The following is a 12,341-nucleotide window of genomic DNA, read 5'->3' as shown; positions in this document are numbered from 1 at the left end:
TCTGAGGCACAGGTTTAGTTTTTATCATTTGCGGGATAATGTCACAATTTAAATCCATACCACAGTGTTCAGGATATAATTGCAGGGCATCATGTCGATCCAATTTGTCCCATAAGGCCAATATCTCAGGTGTGTGATATTTTTTCATATCCTCAGAAAAAGTACCTAGAAACAAATGGTTAGTATCCTGGAAAACAGGTAAGAAACAAGCATCATCTGGTTTCAGGATAAGGTCATATTCCTCTTCAGAAACAGATCTTTCTAAAAGCAGGACTGTGATAGTTCTTGCCTGTTTTATGCCCTTAAAAAAAAATGGTTATAGTTCCTGTTTGTGTTTTGCAGAAGTTCCATGCATAGTATTTAGCCATTTAAAAGAGCCATCTGGTACCCAAGAAGCAAAGTATCGTGTTAATATATTCACCTCCGTCCCTGTATCAACAAGTGCTCTTTTCCACTCAAGCCCAGGTGCTATCTGGAACAGTAGGCTGTGTCTTCCCTCCATGCTGTGTAACAGATGAGACAGGTGGAGCAGTTTCCTGTAGTCTTTTGTTGGTTTTGTAATCCTCAGGAGTTTGTTGTTTTTTATTTTTTACTGGATCAGGCTTTTTCTGCACATGGGGTCTGTCATCAGAGAATTGCCGGTTCTTCTGTCCTTGATTATTTCATTGCCAATGGTCAGGCATGGGAGGGGGATCAAACCTTTCAGCCTGACCCCCTCTGGACTGCTTGTTCCAATTGCCACGGTAGTCACCAGACAGGTATCCTCGGCGATCATCTCTCCATCGGTTGTTATTGAAGAAAGGTCGAAGCTGACGAGGTGGATTTCTCTTTTGCTGTTGTAGATGTTGTTGTGGCGGTTTTTGATTCACAGTTTTAGGAGTGTCCTTTAGCTGCTTATGTTTGTCCACTTTTACCTCTGGCACAAGAGGCATACGAAAAGACCTCCAAACTTCAGTTATTGCCAGTTTTACATCCTGATTTGTAAATCCATAGCCAAGCCTCATAGTCAGAGCTCCTTTGACCCCAGTGTCATAAATTATAGCACACAAGAAATCCAAAACTTGTGTCGGTGTAGCAGTATTTGCAATAATTATATCCACAGCAGATAAAATCCCAGAAGTCTTTAGAACCTCCTTTGCTTTCGTAGATAAATCAACAACTCCACTCTGTCCACTTGCTCTCTCCTGGATGGCCGCAGATATACCAGCCCAAGTAGAAAAAGATTTCTGCGGACCTAGGATACCTGGGGATAAAAGCATGTTAGTGAGTAAAGTAAAATCCGCAAGATTTAAATCCCTGGAAATTAAGTCCAGCTGTCCTGAATGCAATGCTATTTTCTGACTTAATTCTTTAGGAGTTTTATTATGCAAATGTCCCATCATTTTAAGACATACTTCCATTCTTGTTTTTAAATCACACATCAGTGTGTATTCCAAGTAGTTTGAAGTGTTTTTTGTGGTGTCAACACAGGGAGCTGAGGGGTTAATTTTCGCTGCAAAAAAAGTTTGTTAGGGGGAGAAATTTAGTTAGAAGCAGAACGAAGCAAGTCCCCACTCCTACGTGCGGGAGTTTGGGATTCCGAAGCAACAGGCAAAGCATTTTCAGAGTCACCGTGCAGCTGCAAATTGACAAAGGAATCCAACAATCCACGGACAAAGTCATATCCAGTTTGCCGCAGGTCATCCGGTAATTCCTCGTATTTTGGTATATGCACATTTTGTAACAATCCCATATCAATATCAGAAAAGTGCTTCTTCAAAAGAATAGGTCCCAACAAAGCCAAGGAAGGTAGTAATTTTGCAATATCATCCTCAAAGATATCTGCAACTGTGTCAGCATCAATTTCACAAGTAAAGTCAATCTTATATAGTGTAGGCGATTCCAAGAAAACCAGAACATATTCATCTGCATCCATTTTAAAACGAAGTGGAATGTAAATTATTTTATCCTCCACGGTTGTCTGCAAAAAACCTTGTAATCCAACAATATCTTCAAGTTTGTCTAACCCTTCATATTGTTGTCTTAAAGCAAGATATAACACTTGGAGCCCTCCTGATTTAAGCTTCTGAGCTTCCTTCGGCATCGCTCTTATTAGCGCAGAAAGATTTATAATATCCTCTGTAGGAGTAGCCATTATTCTTTTTTATAGTTTGTGCACAAAAAAACTGTTTCCTTGACTATTGAAACAGAAAGAATATATCTTAATTAGTTTGGTGGGCACCAAAATGCCAGCTCCTACACATTAGGTAGGATTATTAACAGAAAGAAGTACAACTCTTCATTTAGTACTACTTATTACTACTACTTTAAACTGTTAATATCAATGGGTATTAAGCCACTGAAAGCTTGCATATATTTGTTTTAGCATATCCCAGGTTGAAATAAACAGAACGCAGACAAGAGAATTATCACTAAATATAATGTATTCTTATGATAATGTACAGAGAATATACAAAAATTACATATAAAAAAGATATGATTAAGATGCCTATTGCTAAGATATCTGCTAACATATTATAATGTCCACCAAAAAATATTGCATGAAATACATTACCAGTTCCTAGAAACCGTTTAAGCAAGAGCAGCAGCAGCCTAAAAATCTCTCTCTCGTCACCTATCTTTTTAGTGTTAGAACAAAGAAAGAAATCTAACTCCTCCTGCTGATTAACATACGCGTATGTCAGCACATCACATTCCAGAAATTCATTCCGATGATGTAATGTGCTTTTGGTTTCACTTTCTATCTTATGAGTCATTCTATGAGTCATTCTAGGAGACCTTGCCAACTATTAGCTACTTGCTAAAATATTTCAGTTATTAGTTAGGTCATTTTCAGCGTGAGAAAAAAGCGTGAGAGTAAAGTGTGGGAATACATGAGCATAGTTTCACATCATTACACTCTATTTGAGATATAAAACTGGTTATACAAAAACTGATTATTACTCATTTCAACAGTAATTTTGACTATGATCTAGGAATAAATCAAAAGATATAAATTCATGATATATAAAAGGAATACAATGTAAATATTTGACAGAATTAGCCTAACACAATATTCGAAGATAGCCAATAGGTGTTCAGGTACACGAATTGATATTTAGACCAAAGCTGTCACACAATTTTCATACTCCTGGGTAGATATTTCATCATAGGAGTTTCTTTGTTGAAGTAAGTAGATGTGAGATACAGAAGTGCGAGTACACCTGCTAATGAAACACATGCAGTAATGAATCTATAGCAAAGGTAAAACATCAAAACAGTAAGTAGGAACCTCACCAGATAGGCGACAATTTGCTTAAAGAACCCTCCAATCAAACCAAATAAGTTTCCTATCTTTGTACCTTTAAAAGGATTCATCCTTCATTGCCTATTTCCCTAGCCGTGTGTTGCAACTCCTTTACCTTCTGTATGTGATTATATACGATGTCACCGTTATCGTCAATCCATGTACAACAGTCCTCGCTTATTATCATGCACCCCCCCCCCCCCATGTGCGACCAGTATGTAATCTAGAACTAACTTTTCTTGTAAAGCTAATTTACGTACTTGGGCTATTTCAACTGTGTTAGCTGTAACTGCAGCAATTAAACATATGGTCAATTAGTCCAGAGTAGTTATTTAACCTTACCATCATTTCCATTCCCCAGCCTGTCCATGTTGGGAAAAATGCGTGTGCATAGTCATTTATGGTAAACCGATTCCTTTTATATAAATTGTGATGGGGCAACAAATATTTCTTTGCAGTTACAGCTTTTTCTTCTACAACTGCTAATCCTGGTGCTACGGTAGAAACAGTACATTGACCAAAGCTACCTCTAGGTAGCCAGGCATAAGCCCATCGTCTGCACACAAAGTAATAGGGTGGTTGTAATGAGATTATACCTCGTGAAAACATTTCCTTTAAAATATTTACATGCGCCCCTGCTTCTATCATTGCAAGCTCTATCCCTAACAAATTTGCACATTCTGGGATCCGGATAGCATCTTGGAATTGTGAAATTACAAAGAGTTTTATTAATACCTTGATGTGAGGGAAAATTCATATAACCAGTTTTACCTCCTAGGAGCATAAGCAAAGCTATCCCCAGGGACCATGCAGCAGTACCTATATCACTTATGGTTAAATTTTTCCAGAGCATAGAAAAGTTGTAGCAGTTGGCCGATGGTGTAATGGTTAAGGGCTCTGCCTCTGACACAGGAGACCAGGGTTCGAATCTCAGCTCTGCCTGTTCAGTAAGCCAGCACTAATTCAGTAGGAGACCTTTGGCAAGTCTCCCTTACACTGCTACTGCCAATAGAGCGTGCCCTAGTGGCTGCTGCTCTGCTCTGGCGCTTTGAGTCCGCAAGGAGAAAAGTGCAATATAAATGTTATTTGTCTTGTCTTGTTTTATATGTGGCATTATTACAGTAGGATTGAGGTAGTTACCCAGGGACACTAGTGGCTTCTCAAAAGATCTGTCTATGTCTATACATATAGTGGGCTTTGAATTAGGCATTGGTTTTAACACAGGGGTTCTTCATACAGCTCTGGCTCTATCTGCAGTGTGATTTTGGCCTATAATTTCCTCTTTACTTAATGCTTCACGAGTTACGGGAATGGCTATTAATGGTAACCCCTTTGAATCTTTTGGCTTCATAACCACATACCCAACATTTTGTTTCGTTTTCAGATAATGCCACTCTCTTTGCAGCGTCATGTACCAAGTCCTCGCTTATTATGCCGTCAGGCCAACACTCGAGCCAACCTGAAAAGATATCAACACAAAGCAGTGCATATTCATACACTCCCACCTTTGGGAGCTGTATGAAGTCAATTTGTAACTTTTGAAATGGGTACTCTGGCCTAGGCATGTGCCTTTGTCTTACCTTAACTACTTTTCCAATATTATGTCGCATGCAGATCTCACAATTTGCTGTGACTTGGGCAGCAGTGGAGCTGAACCCAGGTGCTATCCAGCGTTTGCCTACCAGAGCAACCATATTGTTTTTACCCATGTGTGTTGGACCATGTGTTAGAGCAGCCATCATTGGATACAGTGACCTAGGAAGGCAGTATAAAGATCCTGCCCTCCACACTCCATAGTCTTCTTGCTGTGCCCCCTTACTGTTCCATGCAGCTTTGTGACTGGTTGCCTCCTGCCTTTGTAAAGTTTTTAATATCTCCACATCCACCGGAACGGGTGGAATGTCTGAAAAAATGGAACAGGGCAACTTCTGACAGGGAAGTAAGAGCTGCTGCTTTGGCAGCAGCGTCTGCTCTGCGATTACCTTTGGCTTCTTTTGACTGCTCTTTAGTGTGTGATTGTACTTTCAACATGGCTACCCTGGTTGGCAACTGGAGAGCCTCAAACAACTTACTTACTAGATCAGCATTTTTGATTGGTTTACCTGCAGCCGTCATAAATTTCCTGGACCTCCAAATCGGACCATAGTCGTGTGATATGGCAAACCCATATCTGCTGTCTGTGTAGACATTGGCAGTCTTACCTGTGGCCAGAGTACAGGCCTCAATGAGAGCATGCAGTTCTGCCTCTTGTGCTGATTTCTTTGGAGGTAAATATTTCTGTGCCACTATTTCCTCAAGTGTCACAACAGCATAGCCAGTGTGCGGCTTACCATCCTCAGTGTAGTACCTAGAACCATCAACAAAGAACTCAAAATCTGGATTTTGCAAAGGTGTATCTTGGGCGTTATCCAAACCTTTAGTCTCCATATCCATTAACTTCAGACAATCATGTTCCTCTATCTGTTCAATCTCCTCATCTGGTAGAAGTGTAGCTGGATTGAGAATGCTACATCTTTTTAATTTTAGGTTTTATGGTGTAAGTAATGCAACCTCCTATTTTGTCAACCTTGCCATTGACAAATGTTTAGTTTGTACCCTGTTTAGGATTTCAAGTACACTGTACGGTGTCAACAAATTGAGACTATGTCCTAATACTAAGTCAGCCGACTTAGTAAGCATGAGGGCACAAGCTGCCACACTTCTGACACATCCAGGGGACCCTCGAATCACTGGATCAAGTTTGGCTGAAAAATAGGCCACAGGCCTCTACTAATTGGGTAAGTATTCCTGTTGCATGTCCTTTGCTCTCATAGCAGAAAAGGAAAAATTCTTTCTTGTAGTCAGGCAACCCTAGCACGGGTGCTGTGACTATGGCTTGCTTTAAGGCCTCAAAAGATGCTTTACCTGCTTCAGTGGTTACAAATGGTTCCCTGGAGATGCTCTCATACAACGGTGTCATCAGCTGAGATGCATTTGGAATCCAATGCCTGCAGTAACTTACTAGACCCAGAAATGTTCTCAACTTTCTGACAGATGTTGGCAAGGGGTAGGTTTTGACATTGGATACCATGTCTGTTGTTAGGTGTTTTGAAATGCAATGACCAAGAAATGTTACATGTGGCAAACAATATTGTAACTTGTCCTTTGACACCTTGTTACCTGTTTTTGCTAAATAGCACAGCAAACTGACAGTTTCCTCCCTGCAAATTGATTCAGAATCGCAGCAAGTCAGCAAATCATCCGCGTACTGGAGAAGCTGTGTGCTGTCATACTTACTTCTCCACCCCTGAAGTACCTGATGCAGAGCTTGATTGTACAAAGAGGGGCTACTTACCCCACCTTGAGGCAAAGTTGTCCAGCAGTGAGATGCTCCATCGACAGTGAAACTAAACAGTTTCCAACACTCTGGGTGGAGCTTTACTGAAAAGAAGACGTTGGCCAAATCACGACACTAAAGTGGGTGGAGCTTGGAGGTATTTGACTCAAGATTGTGTAAGGGTTTGGAACAATCAGTACATCTGCATCAATGATTTTGTTTACAGCTCGCAGGTCATGTATGAATCTGTACGTGGGCGGCTACTTCCTGTTTTTCTTTTAAGAATAGGGTAAATAGGAGTTGTGGACGGAGATGACATTTGCACCAAACCACCAGCTTTGACATACTCAGCAATTTGTGGTCTGATCCCATCTTTTTGTTCAGGGCTTAGAGGATATCGGTGAACTCGTGGTAGTTCTGCACCAGGTTTCAGTTTGATTGTAACAGGTGGCACATCAAGTTTCCCTACATCAAATTTCCCTTTGGCCCATAAGTGGGAGGGGACTGTCTCCAACTAAGGGCCAAAGGTGTTTCCTCTTGTTGTTCTGTACCTGGAAACTGAATAAAAGCAGACATAAGGTTTAAAACATGCGTGACCAGTGGAGACGTTACTCTGATACCATCTGGTGTGTAATCTATGCTGGCTTGTATTTTGCTCAAAATGTCTGTACCCAATAAATTTTCTGGTGATGTTACAATTTCAATTTGATCCTCAATACGCATTGGCATAACCTTGGTCTCTTTTAGTTTGATTTGCTTTCGCCCTACTCCAATACCAATGTTTTCCTTAGTCGTGAGCAAATGAGGGGGTACTTTTGGATGCCTTTAAAATAGATTCACTGGCTCCTGTATCCACCAGGCAATCAAAGTGAGAAAATGGTACTTCCTCAAGCCACAATTTTACAATAGCTTCTTTTGAGCCTTTAGGGTGTTGCAAAGAGTAAGTGGATATAGATTGGCCAATTTCCTATTCTGAGTCATCAAGTGTGTACATAGCCTTTGCTGGCCCAGGTGCTGTAGCATGTTTAGCACTGGGCTCTCCTGCAATTTCTTGGGTGCACCCCCAGGCCATGTGACCCTTCTTACCACAGCGATAACATTCTCTTTCACTCATGGGGACATAACCTCCACCACGACCACCTCTACCTCTGCCTCTCCCAAAATACTTACCTCTGAAGGCCCCTTTTCCTTGCCCTTCAGGTAGTTCCTGTATCAGCATAACTTTGGTGACTGGGACCTTTTCCTTTTTCTTGAATTTATCATCTAACCCCCTTATAACTGGTAGTAAAAGTTCTTCCTTCAACTTCTTTAGCCTCAGGCCAGCTTGTAAATAGGGCCTCCCTGTAATCCCTTTTTAACCTACTCAAATAGGTAGTTTTTAACTGAGCCACATCCCTCTCACTGTTCTCATTATACTCAGCATCCTCAAAAGCCTTTTTAACCCTATACCAGAAAGTTATGGCATTCTCATCACTCAATTGTCAGACCACTGGCATGATTCCAAGATTTGCTCAACTTACCTTTAAGCCACTCTTCACAGAGGTATTTTACAAACTCCTCACCTTCCTGCTTTGTATTTTTATCATCAGTCGGTGTATAGGCAGCTATTATTGGATCCACTGCTGATGAATGAGCTACTTTCAGCATCTGTTCTAGATCTAACAAGGTGGCATCATAATTTGTTTGTATGGTTTGTACCGCTTTTACGAATCCTGCTGGGTTAGAGCTCAGGCAGGGGACACTTTTTGCTAAGGACAATTGCTCTGCGCGGCTCCAAGGTTGGAGCCACTCTATTTTATACTTTACAGAACCTCCTTCTCTTACCGTTTGGCTCCTCATTGGGAAGAAAGGTTGGACATCTGACTTAAAGAGACACTGAAGCGAAAAAAAAATTATGATATTATGATTTGTATGTGTAGTACAGCTAAGAAATAAAACATTAAGATCAGATACATCAGTCTAATTGTTTCCAGTACAGGAAGAGTTAAGAAACTCCAGTTGTTATCTCTATACAAAAAAGCCATTAATCTCTACGACTTTCAAAGTCCTGGAGACGGCTGTTATCTGACTTTTATTATCTCAACTGTTCCTTAACTATTTACTTTTTCTCTGGCAGAGGAGAGTTCATTAGTTCACAGACTACTCTGAAAGAATCATTTTGAATGCTGAGTGTTGTGTAATCTGCACATATTATAGAATGATGCAATGTTAGAAAAAACACTATATACCTGAAAATAAAAATATGAGAATATTTTCTTTGCTGCTAATCTTCTAGTAATTATTCATAGTACACAACCAATTCATTATATCATATATTTTTTTTCGCTCGTGTCTCTTTAAGGTCAGGATATATTTTCTCAACCTCTCTAGCCAATAAGAGAGTAGAAGGGGTTGTGTCCTTACACATCCTGCGGTACTTTCTTGTTTACAAAAACATTTTCTGCAGGGCTTATATTTAACGAATCTTCAAACTGTTTCTAAATCTGTCTCGTTTTCCCCACTATCTCTCCTTTTTTCCTTGCTTACTTGGTGTAATAATCTTCTATAAATATAAAACCATTTCTGGTACTCAGAAGAACCTCTGGTGCCAGCATTATGTATGTTAGTTAATAACCTTCTCCCTTCTACTGTGTATTTTATTTAGTGGGGCTTGCACTCTCTTGCAGGTAGGCACTTATCTTTTTTTAAGTAGCGCTGTTCATTTCTTTGCTATGTACTAATTTAATTCATTTTTGGTCAGCTGCTCCCACTTAGCAGCCTTGCTTTTGTTGTATATGCAGAGCTTCTGTTTGGGTTCAAGGTGCGTTTGCAGTGTCTGGGGGGACTCAGCGCACCTCTGATTGTAGGCCATTCGGAGGCGGCCTGGTGATGCGCTGATCCACCTTTTCCACAATTTTCAATTTTCTCCCTTCTATTGATATTCCAATGTATTTTTCCAGCCATTCTACAGCCCTCTCCTTCAGATGCTTATGTTTCTTTAACAAAAAGTTTATCTGCTGCTTTATTGATTCCACTAAAGGCAATTGTGGTTCAACTTCCGTTTTTGCAGTAGTAACACCAGTAGATGTTGCTGCAGTACTTCCACTATCTTTTTCAAACAAATCTAACAAAGCCATTACAGTGCCTGTGCTATCTTAATTCTATTGTCCAAATCGTCTATTATACGTTCATCTGGCCACCCAGCTGGCAATCTCTTCCAAGGGCATATCTATACTGTCCAGCATAAAAACATTCTGCAACCTGCTCTGGCTTTACAACCTGTGTGCAAAGACAACCATAAACAGACATGCAACAACTGCAAATTATAGTAAAACAGCGCTATTTGGGTTTAAACATGTATGGTCAGAATGGCAGTTAGTAAACCCCAGATATAATGCTAGATTACACAGAAACAAACCACACAAACATGACGGATACATCCAGTTAGCCATTTAATATACTCACCCGGACCTCAGGAGGCTGTGGGAAAAAGGAGACAGAGATATATAGGAGCTAAGTCAAGCGATTATTACCAAGTTGATGCATCTCCCAACCGGCAGCTGTTGTCCTTTATCCCACACCTCAGATGAGATCCAAGTGGATATTGTTGCACGGTCCCTATTTGGGCGCCAAATATGTGAAGTCTGCAGGACCTGTAATATAAAGTTTAGGGTGAGGCCAAGCACCTCAGTGCTTGGCCTAATGGACTCGCAATTGTTAGGCCCTTTGAAAGAACACCACACGACACCAGGAACACGTTCAAGGATTTCAGATGTTCTCTGAATTCCGTTTATTTACTGCTCAGTTCTTATAGTCTCAAAACTACTGAATCATATTAGTTAATGATTATTGATATGAGGTGATTTGTGTCTATTTCTGATTTTCCATGCCTGTCTGCTAATAATTTTGATACAGCCGACCGGTCCCGCGGACCGAGCGGAGGAGCACAACGCACGCACCCCGCATAGCTCCCCCCCACCTGTTACATTTAGCATCAGGGAGGTGTCCGAGCGCCGCCGGTATTCACCTCCACTCCTATTCCACACACTTGCCCAAAATCGCATAACCATATGTTCTAAAGTTTTCTCCCCAAAGCCTCTGACAAAATACCAATTGTGAATCCTAAGTGCACATAAACGGCTTATAACCCACACATCTTTAGTGCCCAGAATCTATTCCCACTCGACCCCTCTACCCACACATTAAAGTCGAGGGGCCGCATGTGCACAGACAAGCGTTACGACCTGCTCGCCCACGGACACCCGGCCCCCCGTCCACATTCCCTCCTCAAAAGCTTTTTCTCCTCCTTAACAAATATATTTGCCTATTCAGAAATCCACACCTATAAATGCATAACTCAATTCTCACTATACACCGTGCTTTGGAATTGGAGCGGTGTCTGCACGAGACCAGCCCCTCCTCCTATTTCCTGTTCCCAGGCAGGCACCGCCCCCCATCCTACCCACTTATTTATTTCCGGGCAGCTTTAAGCAAAGGTCCCGCAAAGTAAGTCCTACAAGTGACAATCATCAAATCAACATGATCACATACTGCTCATTATCCCATTAGTCCCAACACAGAACATAAATAAAAAGACCATTGCATAATATTAATTCCTATCTATTCCCTAATCAACTTTATAATATCTGGGGGCTGCCTGGACGCCGCAGGTTTAACCATCTGCCTGACGGCGAGCACACAGCCCCTCCCATATGTGCACATCACAAAACACATTTTCATAAGTGCATATCCCTCATCCCATTACATGCAGTATTAGGTGCATTTATTAGCAAAATAATTTCTCAGAGCATAAACTTCTTATAGGGACTCATTCTTCCCCATTCCAGTACCCGGAATTGGGGTTGCTCTATAACTGCCACCAGGCCCAGTTCCATGAGCCGCATGTTTATGCCTCAACACTTGAGGTTCAATGAGCCATGGTCGGGGCAACACAGTCCAGGTCTGACACAGGGGTCAAGGTGTCCAAAACATTTCTTTTGGACAGGACAAAAGAAAACAAAAACAAGCAAAGAAAAACCGGGGGGGGGGGGAGGGGGGGAACAGCAAGCAGTATTTTATCTGCAAAGGGTTGCAATGATTATTCCGCTAAATAGCAGAATTAACAAGGTTACAGTATGTGACTCATGTGACCCAGCTACCTTCAACAGGTTTAGTTGTCCTACCCAGGGATATGCATAAAAAAAGACAATAAAAAAATACATAAATAGTTAGCTCAGGGACTGAACTTTTTTAATATGTATGTCAAAAGGGTATATTTCTGTTACTTTTGAAAATATGGGCTTGTAATTAGTGATGGATGCAAAACTAAGAAAATGCACCTTCATTTCCAAATAAAATATTGGTGCCATACATTGTATTAGGGAAATATTTTAAATGTTGCAATAATCCGGGACAAATGGGCAAATAAAATGTGTATGTTTTAACCACAGTAGAACCTTTATTATAAAATTATAATTGCCGGAAACTGTGAAATAATATTTTTTTTCCAATTTTTTTCTTATTATTCCTGGTAAAATGCATTTAGAATAAAATAATTCTTAGCATTCTTAAGGTACCACCCAAAGAAAGCCTAATTGGTGATGGAAAAAAAGCAAGATATAGATTATTTAGTTGTGATAAGTAGTTATTGGCGAATGAAAGGGAGGAGCACTGAAAGGTGAAGATTGCTCTGGTCCATAATGGTAAAAAAAAACCTCAGTGGTCAGCTAGTTTAACAAGGTGTTTGTGTTGTAACTTAAT

The 12,341-nt window shown here is 40.7% G+C and overlaps 1 protein-coding gene across 2 annotated transcripts in view; it reads left to right on the top strand.

The window, feature by feature from the left end:
• Positions 1-12,341, top strand: part of IFT56 (intraflagellar transport 56) — a 1,305,114-nt gene that overhangs the window by 481,035 nt on the left and 811,738 nt on the right. The window lies entirely within an intron of this gene.

Source organism: Hyperolius riggenbachi, chromosome 6 (genome assembly GCF_040937935.1).
Source record: "Hyperolius riggenbachi isolate aHypRig1 chromosome 6, aHypRig1.pri, whole genome shotgun sequence".
In the NCBI taxonomy this organism is placed as follows: domain Eukaryota; kingdom Metazoa; phylum Chordata; class Amphibia; order Anura; family Hyperoliidae; genus Hyperolius; species Hyperolius riggenbachi.
This window is presented reverse-complemented; position numbering and strand designations above follow the sequence as displayed.